The sequence below is a fragment of the Rhinoderma darwinii genome, chromosome 8 (genome assembly GCF_050947455.1).
Source record: "Rhinoderma darwinii isolate aRhiDar2 chromosome 8, aRhiDar2.hap1, whole genome shotgun sequence".
Lineage (NCBI taxonomy): Eukaryota > Metazoa > Chordata > Amphibia > Anura > Rhinodermatidae > Rhinoderma > Rhinoderma darwinii.
The window spans coordinates 28,479,904-28,494,263 of NC_134694.1; positions in this window are offsets into that span (position 1 = coordinate 28,479,904).

The window sequence follows — 14,360 nt, forward strand, 5'->3', positions numbered from 1 at the left end:
CTGCTTCAAAGGCCAGCAGGATATTGTCGTGTATTAAAAGAGGCATGGACTCGCGGGACAGGGATGTAATATTACCACTTTACAAAGCATTAGTGAGGCCTCATCTAGAATATGCAGTTCAGTTCTGGGCTCCAGTTCATAGAAAGGATGCCCTGGAGTTGGAAAAAATACAAAGAAGAGCAACGAAGCTAATTAGGGGCATGGAGAATTTAAGTTATGAGGAAAGATTGAAAGAATTAAACCTATTTAGCCTTGAAAAAAGACGACTAAGGGGGGACATGATTAACTTATATAAATATATTAATGGCACATACAAAAAATATGGTGAAATCCTGTTCCTTGTAAAACCCCCTCAAAAAACAAGGGGGCACTCCCTCTGTCTGGAGAAAAAAAGGTTCAACCTGCAGAGGCGACAAGCCTTCTTTACTGTGAGAACTGTGAATCTATGGAATAGACTACCGCAGGAGCTGTCACAGCAGGGACAGTAGATGGCTTTAAAAAAGGGTTAGATAATTTCCTAGAACAAAAAAATATTAGCTCCTATGTGTAGAAATTTTTCCTTCCCTTTTCCCTTCCCTTGGTTGAACTTGATGGACATGTGTCTTTTTTCAGCCGTACTAACTATGTAACTATGTAACTATGTAACCCCTTAGTGACCAGCCCATTTTAGGCCCTAATGACCAAGCTATTTTATTCGTTTTTCTATAGTCGCATTCAAAGAGCTCTAACTTTTTTTTTTTTTTCGTCTACATAGCTGTACGAGGAATTGTTTTTTGCGGGATTAGTTGTACATTTTAATAGCACCATTTTAGGGTACATATAATTTTTTTATGAACTTTTATTAACTTTTTTGGGGGGGATTATAAAAAAAAACTTAAATTCCACCATTGTTCTATGCGTTTTTAAATTGACGCCGTTCACTGTGCGACGTAAATAACAAGTTACCTTTATTCTATGGGTCGGTACGATTACGGCGATACCACATATGTAGAGTTTTTTTATGTTTTACGACTTTTGCACAATAAAAACACTTTTGAACTAAAATTATTTGTTTTTGCATCGTTGCTTTCCAAGAGCCGTAACTTTTTTATTTTTCCATCAATGTAGTGATTTTTTGGGCTTGTTTTCTGCGGGACGAGACATAGTTTTGATTGGTACTGTTTTGGGGTGCATGGGACTTATTGATTCATTTTTATTATGACTTTCTTGGGGGGCAATGGAAAAAAATTGCAATTTCACCATTGTTTTTTGCGTTTTTTTTTTTACGGTGTTCACTTTGCGGTTTAAATTACATATTAACTTTATTAATGGAGTCATTACGGTCGCGGCGATACCAGATATGTGTACTCTTATTTATTTTTTACACTTTTACTAAATAAAACCACTGTTTATGGAAAAAAATGGTTTTATTTATTTTTTTACTGTAATTTTTATTAATAATCTTTATTTCACATTGATTACTTCTTTTATTAGTTCCACTAGGGGACTTTACTGTGCGATCTTCAGATCGCTGCTATAATGCTTTGGTATACTTCGTATACCAGAGCATTATTGCCTGTCAGTGTAAATCTGACAGGCAATCTGTTAGGACGTGCCTCCGGCGCATCCTAAAAGGCATATGTCCAGGGCAGACCTGGGGGCTTTTATCAAGCCCCCGGCTGCCATGGCAATCCATCGGAGACCCGCGATTGCATTCGCGGACCGCCGATGGGTGATAGAGGGAGCTCACTCCCTCTGTAAACCAAGTTAAATGCTGCGGTCGCTATTGACGGCGGCATTTAACGAGTTAAATGGCCGCGATTGAAGTAAACTTCGATCGCGGGCGTTGGAGAAGGAGCTCAGCTGTCATCAGACAGCTGAGCCCCGGCTCCAGCCTGCACGGGAGACACGTGCAGGACTTAGACTAGGCGAACGTGAAAAGGCATCAGCCTAGCCTAAGGCCCCTTAGTGACAAACGTTAAAAGGCCAATTGTTGGTCACTAAGGGTGTTATAATTTTTATTAGAGGAGTCCCTGCGTTAGCTTTTTCTGGCGAACAGGACCTCACAGATGGGCCAGAATTATCTATTAATATTTTTGGCGCATCTCTAGGTCCCATGCGCCACAATTGAAATTACAGTTCATTGACCTCTTGTTTCTATTGCGGCACAGGAGAGAAGACAGTAAGACTCCTGTGGGTGAGTATAAGTTTTGTTTTTTTTCTTATTGCAAATTTTTTTTTTGCAGGTTCCGCTGGACCGTTTGGACTACATCAAGGATTCTTTGGATTACGTAGATGATTTACACTTAATTTTTTAAATAAAATGGTCAAAGAGGTTTGTGTGGGGGCGTTTTTATTTCAATTAAAAAATAATAATTTTGTGTCTGTTTTTTTAATAGCAGAGAAGAGAAGAGATTGATCCAGCGCTAATGTTGGTTTTAAAAGGGAAAAACACGTCCCATGTTTATTGTGGAAAAAATTAAAAATGGAAGGGAGACGCAGTCCCAAGGCAAAGGTAGGAGATATGTGGGTGAATACCCAAAAACTACGCGTTTCGAACGCGGTCTGCGTTCTTAGCCATGACTAAGAACGCAGACCGCGTTCGAAACGCGTAGGCTTTGGGTATTCACCCACATATCTCCTACCTTTGCCTTGGGACTGCGTCTCCCTTCCATTTTTAATTTTTTCCACAATAAACATGGGACGTGTTTTTCCCTTTTAAAACCAACATTAGCGCTGGATCAATCTCTTCTCTTCTCTGCTACTACACACCGCGGGCCGTCGCGGGGATCCGACTGACGCTATCTGAAGACGCAGACCGGTGAGCTGGAGGTTTCTCCCTGTTTCTATGTTTTTTTAATACTTTATTACTACCTTAGTAATGGCAGTTGTCTGATTGTTGACGTCCACTACTAAGGCAGGGCTTAGCTTTAGCCAGTAAAAAGGCTGACACTAACCACCCATTATTACATTGGGACCCACCGCCACCAGGGGTGCCGGGAAGAGCCAGGTGCAATCCAGTACCCGACCATCTGTAGTGATGCACGGGCACTGGGGCGGCCGCAGGCTGGTATTATCAGGCTGGGAAGGGACAGAAACCTTGGCCCTTTCCATCCTGGTAATGCTAGGCTGCTGCTGTTATGTTGTATCTGGCTGGATAAATTAGGGGGAACCCACGTAGATTTTTAAACTATTAATTTTTTCTAAAAGTAAACATTTTTATTGAAATAAAAACTCCCCCACAAAACCCTCTTTCACCATTTTATTTAAAAAAAACCACAACAAACAACTTACATTATCGAAGTAGTCCAACTCATCTATGACTTAGTCTAAATACTATAGCCGAACATAGCAAAAAAATAAAAGTTAGCAGTATTAAAAATATAAAACCTATACTTTTTTCTCCCCTGCGCCACAATAGAATCTAGAGGTCAAGGAAAAATAATTTCCCTTCATGTAACTCTGCTTCCTGTCAACTGAAAAGTCATCCGCCAGAGGGAAATTTTTTTTCCCATGGTGGTGTACAAGAAAGTCTAATTCCCAGGTGGGGCTTTCTTGTACTCATCGGGAAACATTTTTCCTTCTGGTAGATGATTTTTCCATTGACAGGTGGCAGAGTTCAATAGGGGTGGTGTTAGGGGCGGGCAAAATATGGTCTGTTCATAGTTTTTGTTTTTTCCAGCCCTGCTCTAGATTTCAATCCTATATCCGCCCCTGTGTGCAGAATATCACAAGTTCACAACAGAGCTTGAAGAGGGGAAGCGCACGCCCCTGCGGACCACGATACAGAGATCGCGTCTAACGAGTGAGTATGGCTGGCTTTGCAACTCTGCACCGCTCCTCAGCCTCTACATGTTATTGGATGAGAGGAGGAGGAGAAGTGCGGACTGTGGCTGATAACATTCACTGCTGGTATATATTTATATGTGCGGTATATTCACTGCTGCTATATATGGATCTGTGCGGTATATACACTGCTGGTACATATTTATTTATAGGTTGTGCGCAGTTTATTTTTTGCTTTGCTACTGTTCCTTATGCCTTTTTTTCTAAATATACATTTTTGCCCCTTGCAGTTAAATGGGTTGTTCCAAGATTAAATGTTATCCTCTGTCTACAGGATAGGACATAACATGCTGATCGATGGGGGTCCGACCACTGGGACCCCCACTGATAACTAGAACGGTGGTCCCTTGTACCCCGAGTAACTGGAGCAACAGGGTGTGTGCTTGACCTGCAGCTTCATTAACTCAGGGGTACGAGGGACCCCCACTGATTAGCATGTTATCTCCTATCCTGTAGAGAGGGGATAACATTTAATCTTGGGACAACCCCTTTAAGGCCTCTACATGCAATGAATAGTTTTCAGATTATATTACTGGCTCGATGATTACATTCATTCCTAGTCCGGTCTGTGTAGTTTCGGTTTACAAATATTACGAATTGGTTGTACAGATCTAACAGACGTGAACAGAAAGAAAGTTCCGCATGCGTTACTATACTGACTGTAAAGTGCCGCATGCGTTACTATACTGACTGTAAAGTGCAGCATGCGTTACTATACTGACTGTAAAGAGCCATTAAAGGGGCCCTGACACAAGTTTGAACACTGACATTGTTGTTTCATTTTTATGTTTGCATTTTAGATACACGTTGCCCTGGTCATTTTACTAGTACTTATAGCTGGGACAATACAGGGATATTTACTACACAATTTCCTGTAGCATTATGAGCAGTGGCGTAGCTATAGGGGTCGCAGCAGTCGCAGTTGCGACCGGGCCCCTAAGCCTGGGGGGCCCACAGGCCCCCGTTGCCATACAGTATGCTTGTTAAATAAATTTTCTGTGCTGTGAAGCCGGCACTTCCTGGTTACTGTTACATGGTACACTTAGTGTACCATGTGACCATGTTGTCACATGACACGTCTTCCAGCCAGTGCAGTGGAAGAGTCAGTGCAGAGGACTCCAGGTGAGCTGCAGAGTCTGTGTTGTGTTGTATTGTCTTGTATTGTCTTGTAATGTAATGTATTGTAATGTAATGTATTGTGTTGCCTTGTAATGTATTGTGTTGCTTTGTAATGTGTTGTGTTGTCTTGTAAATGTGTTGTATTGTGCTGTTTGCGGTGGAGGGGGGGGACCGTTAAATTACAGCCTCCCTTCTCTCCACCGCAAACTGCACAATACAACACAATACATTACAAACTGTGGGTCGTGTCCCCCTGGGTGGTCATGTGAAGACCTCCGGGGGGTCGCGAGTCACTCACCGAGGTCCCGGTTCTATTCAATGCTGGAGCAAGGAGCTGACGTCTCCTTGCTCCAGCATTCACTGTGCCCTGAGCGGCTCGAAGCAGGCAGGCGGGATGTAGCGACATCATTGCGCCTGTCTGCGCCGAGTCACTCATAGCACCCACCGGAGGAGGCGAAGGAACGGGGATAGGTAAGTAATTATGCTATTTTTCTATTATGCACATATGGGGGCATTATACTGTATGGGGGGCATTATATTGCATGGGGGGCTGATATGGCATGGGGACTGATAAGACAGGGGTATTATACTGCATGGGGGCTGATATGGGGGAATTATATTGTATGGGGGGCTGATATGGGGGGCATTATACTGTATGGGGAGCTGATATGGGGGACATTATACTGTATGGGGAGCTGATATGGGGGGCATTATACTGTATGGGGAGCTCATATGTGGGTCATTATATTGTATGGGGAGCTCATATGGGGGCATTATACTGTATGGGGGGCATTTTACTGTATGGGGGCAGCTATGTGGGCTGATATGGGGAGCATTATATGGTATGGGGCTGTTATGGGGGGCATTATACTGTATGGGGCATTATACTGTGTTCAATGATGTTCAATAATGTATTTTTTGTTTACACAATTTTAATTTTTCTGTTTAGTTTTACAAGTTGTTTCTTACTTACGATTTTTTTTTTGTGTGGATGGGGGGGGGGGGGGGGCGCATTTCCATTTTCGCCTCTAGCAGAAAAGCTAGAATCGGCTCTGCTAGTGGGGTACCAATGGGTGCCATCATTGTGCCTCATGCTCTTGAATATATTTATTAATGACCTTTTAGAGGGTTTGTACTATAAAATATACATTTTTGCAGATATACTAAACTGTGTAAAGTAATTAAATACAAACGGGGAATGTATTATGTTACAAAGAGATCTAGATAAGTTGGAAGCTTGGGCAGAATAGTGGCAAATGAGGTTTTACAATGATAAATGTAAGGTTATGCACTTTAGAAGCGAAAATACTTGTCAGCACTACATACTAAATTGTAAAACGCTGGGTAAAACTGACATGAAAATTACTTAGGCATTTTAGTTGACAGTAAACGTAACTGTAGCAACCAATGTCAGGCAGTTGTTGCCAAGGCAAATAAGATCATGGGGTACATCAAAAGGGGCACAGATGCACATGACGAGAACATAGTTCTACCACTTTAAAAATCTTTAGTCAGTCCGCACTTGGAATATTGCATACAGTTTTGGGCACCAGTGCAGAAGAAAGACATAGTAGAGGCATGAACAGGTTTAATGACGGCCAGCAAAAGTAATAAATAGAATGGGTGGTCTACAGTACCAGAAAGATTATTAAACTTAGGGTTATTTAGTTTAGAAAAAAGGTTGCAGAGGGGTGACCCAATAACTATGTATAAATATATCAAAGGTCAATACAGAGAACTCTCTCATGATCTATTCATACCGAGGACTGTAACTATAACAAAGGGTCATCCGCTATGTCTAGCAGAAAGAAGGTTTCTACACAAATAGAGATGAGCGAACTTATCAAAAGTTCGGTTCCGCTAGTTCGCCGAATTTCACGAAAAAGTTTGATTCGGACCGAACTAGTTCGGACCGAACCTGTAATTTCCGTGCGCCGAGCATGGTACTGTCCAGGGTGCTGATAGAGTTAATGGGCTGCACTAACTCTTTCAGCAACCTTGACAGTACATGCTCGGCGCGCGGAAAATACAATTTTAATGTAATAAAAAAAAAAAAAAAAACGTTCATACTTACTTTCCTCCTGTCCGGCCTCCAGCTATGACGTTTCATCCATGTCGCCGCTGCAGCCAATCACAGGCTGTAGTGGCGGTCACGCACGTCATGATGACGTCAGAAGGCCGGCATCCAGAGATGACGCTTCATCCCACGTGACCGCCTCTGCAGCCAATCACAGGCTGCAGCGCACGCCACACTACACTACACTACATTACATTACATGCGTTGTGGCGCAGATGACGTAATCATATCAGGCACACGTGATTACGTCATCTGCGCCCACCGCTCTGTTATTGTGAATGGGGGCAGTAAGAAGAAAAGTGACGGGACCGTTCAAATCTTCGTGGGACCGTCTTAGGTGAGTTTATTTATGTATGTATGTTTGCATGTATGTATGTATGTATGTTGTCATGTATGTATGTTGTCATGTATGTATGTGTATATGTGCATGTATGTTTGCATGTATGTATGTTTGCATGTATGTATGTTGGCATGTATGTATGTTGGCATGTATGTATGTGTATATGTGCATGTATGTTTGCATGTATGTATGTTTGCATGTATGTATGTTGGCATGTATGTATGTTGTCATGTATGTATGTATGTATGTATGTTGTCATGTATGTATGTATGTATGTATGTATGTATATATGTGCATGCATGTTTGCATGTATGTTGGCATGTATGTATATATGTGCATGTCTGTATGTATATTTGCATGTATATATTTGCATGTATGTATGTATGTATGTATGTATGTATGTTTGTATGTATGTTTGTATGTATGTTTGCATGTATATATGTTTGCATGTATGTATATTGGCATGTATGTATGTTGGCATGTATGTATGTATATATGTGCATGTATGTATGTTTGCATGTTTTTATTTTTGCATGTATGTTTGTATGTATGTTTATATATATGTGCATGTATGTAATTATGTTTGCATGTATTTATGTTTGCATGTATATTTGTGCATGCTTGTATATATATATATATATATATGTATGTATCTTTGCATGTTTGTTTGTATGTATGTATGTATGTATGTATGTTTTCATGTGTGTGTGTATGCATGCATGTATGTATGTATGTATGTATGTATGTATGATAGTTTGCATGTATGTATGTATATATGTGTGTATGTTTGCATGTATGTATATTTGCATGTATATATGTGCATGCTTGTATATATGTATGTATGTATGTATGTATGTATGTTTGCATGTATGTTTGTTTGTATATATGTCTGTATGGCCACGTATGATACTGTCTGCTGGCGCCCTGTATCTAAGTCAACTTCGCGGCAGGCTTCTATACATGGTATAACTGTCAGTATCACACATTAAACTGAATCTAAGCCTACGACATGTTTTTTTTCATTTTTTATTTATTTATTTTTTTACAGGTTTGGTGTTTGGACTACGTCAGTTTCGAAGACTACTAAGATGACGTTTTTTTTTTTCTACAATAAAATGGTTAATGAGGGTTGTGTTGGGGGTGCTTTATTTCAATAAAATATTTTATCTATATCTTTGTCTTTTCTTTTCAAATTTTATTACTACCACTTTAGTAATGGCCGCTGTCTGAGTGACAATATCCATTACTAAGGCGAGGCTTAGTGTTAGCCAGTGCAGAGGCTAACACTAACCACCATTATTACCCCGGTACCCACCACCACCAGGGGTGCCGGGAAGAGCCAGGTACAATCCAGTACCCGACCATCTGTTGTGATGGTCGGGCTCTGGGGCGGCCGCAGGCTGGTATTATGAGGCTGGGAAGGGCCAAAAACAGTGGACCTTCCCACCCTTGTAATGCTAGGCTGCTGCTGCTGTGTTGTATCTGGCTGGTTATAAAAGTGGGGGGGGGGGACCCCACGTCATTTTTTGAAATTATTTATTTATTAATTTTTTTTTTTTTTAAAAAAGACATGGGGTTCCACCCAATTTATCATAACCAGCCACATACAACACAGTGTTATTAGCTTGGGAATGGACAAAACCAGTGGCCCTTCCCACCCATGTAATGCCAGACTGCTGCGGCCGTGTATATGGCTGGTTATTAAAAATGTGGGGGACCCGTCTATTGTTAAATTTGTTAAATTAAAAAAAAAAAACAACGTGGGGGTCCCCCCGATTTTTATAACCAGCCCGATACAAGACAGCAGCAGCAGCAGCCTAGCATTACAAGGGTGGGAAGGTCCACTGTTTTTGACCCTTCCCAGCCTCATAATACCAGCCTACGGCCGCCCCAGTACCCGCCCATCACAACAGATGGTCGGGTACTGGATCGTATCAAGCTCTTCCCGGCACCCCTGGTGGTGGTGGGTACTGGGGTAATAATGGGTGGTTAGTGCTAGCCTCTGCACCGGCTAACACTAAGTACCGCCTTAATAACATACACACAAACACACACACACAAACATATACACAAACACATATACACAAACACACCCATATATACACAAAAACACACACATAAACACACAAACACACACCCATATACACACATATACACAAACACACATATACAAAAACACACACACACAAACATCTACACACACACACACACACACACAGTTCACAGCAGCACAGAGTATTTCAGGAGATGAGCGTGCAGATCTTGTGCGGGGTGGTGACTTGCCAATCATGTGAAGGTGTTATTGAGGACAGGAGTGGAGGAGAGGTAACAGACTGAGCTACGTAATGGTAAGAGCAGAGTTCACAGCAGCACAGAGTATTTCATGAGAGGAGCGTGCAGATTCAGTGCTGCTGTGAACTCTGCTCTTACCATTACGTAGCTCAGTTGTACCTCTCCTCCACTCCTGTCCTCAATAACACCTTCACATGATTGGCAAGTCACCACCCCGCACAAGATCCGCACGCTCATCTCCTGAAATACTCTGTGCTGCTGTGAACTCTGCTCTTACCATTACGTGGTGACTTGCCAATCATGTGAAGGTGTTATTGAGGACAGGAGTGGAGGAGAGGTACAACTGAGCTACGTAATGGTAAGAGCAGAGTTCACAGCAGCACTGAATCTGCACGCTCATCTCCTGAAATACTCTGTGCTGCCTTAAACAGTATGGACAGGTCAGGATCCTGTTTATTTTAAATGCTGCACTGTAGCACAGCCTTATATAGTGGATTCCCCAGCAGCATTTAAAAGAAACAGGATCCTGACCTGTCCACAGAGTTTAAGGCAGCACAGAGTATTTAAGGTGATGAGCACGGCCGGGCAGCCGGTCGTTTTTCCGAGCCGTGCTCCCATTATAAAATATATTACCCGTAATGACGGGAGGCTACATGTGTGCACCCGTCATTACGGCAGCGTTGCTAGGCGACGTCAGTAAATAGTCACTGTCCAGGGTGCTGAAAGAGTTAACTGATCGGCAGTAACTGTTTCAGCACCCTGGACAGTGACTACCGATCACAATATAGAGTAACCTGTAAAAAAAAAAGACGTTCATACTTACCGAGAACTTTCTGCTTCCTCCAGTCCGGTCTCCTGGCCGTTGCCTTGGTGACGCGTCCCTCTCGACATCTGGCCCGACCTTCCTGGATGACGATACAGCCCATGTGACTGCTGCAGCCAATCACAGGCTGCAGAGGCCTCTGCAGCCAATCACAGGCTGCCGCGTCAGAAACGAAGGTCGGACTGGAGGAAGAAGAGAGACTCGTCACCAAGACAACGACCGGGTACGTATGAAATGCTTTTTATTTTATTTTTAATCAGCAGCCTCTTTTCTCTATCAGTGATTGATAGAGACAAGTGGCTGCCGATTTGTATAATATTTTTGACCGGGTTCGGTCAAAACGGGTTCGGCCGAACCCGGTGAAGTTCGGATTTGCTACGAACTTTTCCGGATATTTGGACCGAAACCGGGTTCGGTTGTCCCGGTTCGCTCATCTCTATACACAAACATAGAAGGGGATTCTTTAACCCCTTCCCGACATCCGCCACATATATACGGCGCACGTCAGGTGGGGGAGTATGGAGCGGGCTCACAGGCTGGGCCCTCTCCATAGAATGAGCGTATCGGCAGTGTGTTACAGCCGTCACTTCAGGGTAACGAGCGGGATCGCGCTTGAGTGCGATCCCGCTCATTTAACCTCTTAAATGGCGTGGTGAATAGCGACCACGGCATTTAAATGACTAGAAACAGGGGGGTGGCACCCTGTAACGTTGCAACATCCACCCCGCGATTCAATCGTGGGGTGCCGTTAGTTGGCTTGACAGACTGGGGGCCTGATAAAGGCCCCCAGGTCTGCCATCTTTGTACTCCTATGAAGTAATCCTTCATAGGAGAGTGTCAGTATCATGAGGGCTCAGCAAAAGCATTCCAGATTTACAAAGATCTCAATAGAATATGTAAAAATGAAATCAAGTTAGCAAAGTTATCTACAGAAAAACAAATCGCTAATGACATTAAAATAAATCCCAAAATGTGTTATAAATATATTAATGCCAAAAAGAAAAAATCTGATTAATATTGGCCCTCTTAAAGATGACCATGAGAATATAATTGTAGTAGACAAAGGGAGGGCTGAGATATTAAACACTTACTTTTCCTCTGTGTTCACTTATGATCTCCCAGTACCAGATATTCAGGGGGACAGTAATAATGGTTCCCCCCAACCAATATTATCTGCTTAACACAGGAGGAAGTACAGCTGCGTCTGAGCAAATGAAATACTGATAAAGCCCCCCGGTCCAGACGGCATTCATTCAGGAGTATTAAAGGGAATTAAGCTCAGTATTGGACAGAACATTGTATCTTCTTAGACTCTCTTGTAACAGGACCAGTGCCACAGGATTGAAGGACGGCTGATGTTGTACCAATGTTTAAGAAGGGTAAAAAGGTGGAACCGAGTAACTACCGTCCAGTAAGTTTGACATCTGTGGTATGTAAAGTATTTAAGGGTATTCTAACTACAAAAATATGTAGCGGAGAATAGTCTAATAACTGATAACCAGCATGGATTCATGAAAAACAGGTCGTGCCTAACCAACATGCTCAGTTTCAATGAGGAGGTAAGTGTGAATCTGGATGTTGGTCATGTGGCTGATGTGATGTGATTTATTTGGATTTTGCAAAAGCATTTGATACTGTACCAGACAACAGTCTTGTTCTGAAGCTACAGACACAGGGACCATATATGCAAGTTGGTAAAGAATTGGTTAAGGGACAGAAAACAAAGAGTTGTTATAAATGGGCTGAAGTCAGCAGTCGGGTACCACAAGGATCGGTATTAGGCCAAATTCTTTTTAATCTCTTTATTAATGACCCTGTGGATGGGATTGATAGCAAGGTGTCAGTTTTTGCTGACGATACAAAACTTTGTAGGATACTTAAAACTCAGCTTGACTTTAAAATATTACAGAAAGACCTAGATAAGCTGGCTGCATGGACAAAAACATGGCAGATGAAATGTAATGTTGATAAAGGTAAAGTAAGGCAGATAGGACGCAATAATAGTATTAATTCATACACATTAAATGGAATAAAACTGGGGATAACAGAACAGGAGAAGGACTTGGGTATTCTGGTAACAAATAAGCTAAGCAGCAACACTCAATGTCAGGCAGCAGCTGCAAATAGGATTTTGGGGTGTATAAAAAGAGAGATTAAAAACCCGGGATTCAAACGTAATATTACTCCTCTATAATCCCTTCTAAGGCCACATCTAGAACATGGAATTCAGTTTTGGGCTCCACATTGTAAAAAGGACATAGGAGAACTGGAGAGGGTCCAAAGGCGGGAAACGAGATTATTAAATGGGATAGGAGGTGTCGCTTACAATGCAAGGCTAGAAAAATTGGGCTTGTTCAGCTTGGAAAAAGACGGCTTAGAGGTGATCTTATTAATATGTATAAGTATATGTGTGGTCAATACAGAGAACTAGCACATGATCTGTTCTTTCCAAGGACTCTACAAAGGACAAGGGGACACCCATGTGGAAGAAAGACGTTTCAGACATCAGTATAGAAAAGGGTTCTTTACAGTTAGAGTGGTCAAGCTATGGAATGCCCTTCCCCAAGAGGTAGTAATGGCAGATACTATGTCATCATTTAAAAAAAGGCTAGAGGATTATTTACTGATAAATGGCATTGAGGGTTATAAATAATCAATCAATGAATGACGGGTAATTTATTGAGAAAAGTTGAACCTGATGGACCTATGTCTTTTTTCAACCTATGTAACTATGATATACTACAATACATTAGTATTGCAATATACCATGCAAGTGATACAATGATTGCTGGTTAAAGTCCCCTAGGAGGACAAGTAAAAAATAGTCAAATAAAGTTTTTTTTAATAAATTTTAAAAAAAATTGAAAGTTAAAAAATCCCCTCTTTTCCCATTTTCCCTCAAGCACAATGTACAAAAAATAAACAATTAACAAAACTGGTATCGACGCGTCCGTAAAAGTCTGAACTTTTACAATATATCATTATTTAGTCCGCATGGTGAACGCCATAAAAAATTTACAATTAAAAACGCCAGAATCGCTGTTTTTTGGTCACTTCATCTCCCACAAAAAACGGAATAAAAAGTGATCAAAAAGTCTCATGTACCCCAAATGGTACCAATGGAACATACAGTTTGCTCTGCAAAAAGTGACGCTCAGTCGACGGAAAAATAAAAAAGTTATGGCTCTCAGAATTTTGCGACAAACTTAAATTGTATTTTTAACAATCATTTTTTTCCTTGTAAAAGTAGTAAAACAAAAATAACTATTTAAATTTGCTATCACCGGAATCGTATTGACCCACAGAATAAAGTTATCATACTGTTTTTAGTGCATGGTGGACATTGTAAAAACAAAAAAAACCTAAAATATTGAGGAATCGCTGTTTTTTTCCTATTCTATCACACAAATATGTTTCTCAGTTTCCCAATACATTATATGGTACAATAAATGGTGAAAATCTACAACTCGCCCCGCATAAAACAAGCCCTCATACGGCAATATTGATGGAAAAATAATGTGGAGAGGAAAAAACGAAAGTGAAAACCCAAAAATGACTGCAGCGGGAAAGGGTTAAGGTAAGAGCAGTAAGACTGTGGAACTCTCTGCCAGAGGAAGTTATGGTGAATTCACTGAAAGAGTTCAAAAGAGGCCTGGTGGCCTTTCTTGAGTGTAATAACTTTACAGGTTATGTACTAGATTACTGTAGACAGAATAAATCCCTGGATCAACTACCTAATTGCAATACTTGAAGTCGGGACTTAAGTCTTTTTTCAGCCTCACATACTATGGTACAATTTTACATGTTGAGTTGTCAAAAGATTTTCATCATACAATAGGAGCATATTTGACTCGGATAAGTAATATGTTACATAATTGGGATCT